At 46.8% G+C, this 1,619-nt stretch overlaps 1 protein-coding gene across 1 annotated transcript in view; it reads right to left on the bottom strand.

The window, feature by feature from the left end:
• The window catches only part of MYO18B (myosin XVIIIB), a 298,450-nt gene that overhangs the window by 83,658 nt on the left and 213,173 nt on the right, over positions 1 to 1,619 (bottom strand). The gene's annotated exons all lie outside the window — the stretch shown is intronic.

The following is a 1,619-nucleotide window of genomic DNA, read 5'->3' as shown; positions in this document are numbered from 1 at the left end:
TGTGTCTTTATTATTATTATTATTTTTTTTTTTTTTTTTTTTGAGACGGAGTCTCGCTCTGTTGCCCAGGCTGGAGTGCAGTGGCCGGATCTCAGCTCACTGCAAGCTCCGCCTCCCGGGTTTATGCCATTCTCCTGCCTCAGCCTCCCGAGTAGCTGGGACTACAGGCGCCCGCCACCTCGCCCGGCTAGTTTTTTTTTTTTTTGTATTTTTTAGTAGAGACCGGGTTTCACCATGTTAGCCAGGATGGTCTCAATCTCCTGACCCGTCTCGGCCTCCCAAAGTGCTGGGATTACAGGCTTGAGCCACCGCGCCCGGCCGTGTCTTTATTATTTAAATTATTTATTATGGGCATAGGTATACAGTGCCTTTGTAACTTAACAGATAAACCTCTCTTTGGGGCAAAAAAATATGTGTGATTCGCAAGTGTAGACAGTGGCATAGACTATTTTGTGGTTGTTACCATGTGGATGGTATCACCAATTATTTTGCTATTATTATTCTTTGTCCAGCAGAAACCCCTTCAGATCCACCCTCTGTCAGATGCATTTAGAGCGCAGCAGGTATTTCCCCCGGATCTCCTCTGGAAGGTGTATTGCAAGGAAGACATTGCTCTTGGAGGGAGCTGTTCTTCCCATTATGCAGTCATTACGTGGAGATCCACTGAGGAGTCCACATCACATCCCTCAGCTTCACCCCAAAGCTTCTGTTTCACCCATGCTGCCCTCATGTCTCCTGATCATCTCCCAAGCCCATCCACCCACTCCTCCTCATCTTAACTCCATCTACCAGGCTGGAGTTGTCTTTCCCCTGGACATGTTCAGCTTTCATTTATTCAACAGTGATTTACTGAGCACCTCCAGGCCAGACGCTCTTCTTGGCTCTGAATACAGCACTGGACAAGGCAGAGGAGGGCCCTGCCTTTATGGAGCTGACAGTCTGGGGTGGCATGCTGGCTGGTCCTCTCCAACTGCTCTTGCCCCTGAAAAGCCTGCCAATTGATTCCCTTCAACCATAAAATACAACTCAATCTCATAACAGCCTCTAAGACCCTGATCTGATTCTCTTCTTTCACTCAGCTTGTATTGTGCCACATTGTCCTCACTGGCCTCCTTTCAGTCTCTCCAATGCACCATCACAGGCCCTTTGTATGTGCTATTTCCTCTGCTTAGAAGGCACCCCCAATCCCCAGTGTCCAACTTCAATCTAAGCAACTCCCATTCTTTGTTCAGATCTCCATCCAAAGGACACCTGCTCTGGGAAGCCTTTCCTGACTGCCAACCTAGGTCAGGATTTGCAGAATTGTGTTCATTTTCTTTCTGGACTCTTGGTTCAGTTTGCAAGTCTCCCCTCTGCTCTGGGTGACCATATGATAAGGTCTTCCCAGTCCACTAAACTGTGAGGAACATGAAGGTGGGAATGGGATGTGCTTTTGATCACCACAGTATACTTAGCATTTTTCACAGTGCCTAACACATGGCAAGGATTCAGTAAATATTGAATAAATAGATATAAAGATAGGAATAAAGAAAGAAAGCAAGGGGGGAAAGAAGAAAAACAGAGAAAGAGAAGGAAGGAAGGAAGGAAGGAAGGAAGGAAGGAAGGAAGGAAGGAAGGAA

Source organism: Piliocolobus tephrosceles, chromosome 19 (genome assembly GCF_002776525.5).
Source record: "Piliocolobus tephrosceles isolate RC106 chromosome 19, ASM277652v3, whole genome shotgun sequence".
Taxonomy (NCBI): Eukaryota; Metazoa; Chordata; class Mammalia; order Primates; family Cercopithecidae; genus Piliocolobus; species Piliocolobus tephrosceles.
This window is presented reverse-complemented; position numbering and strand designations above follow the sequence as displayed.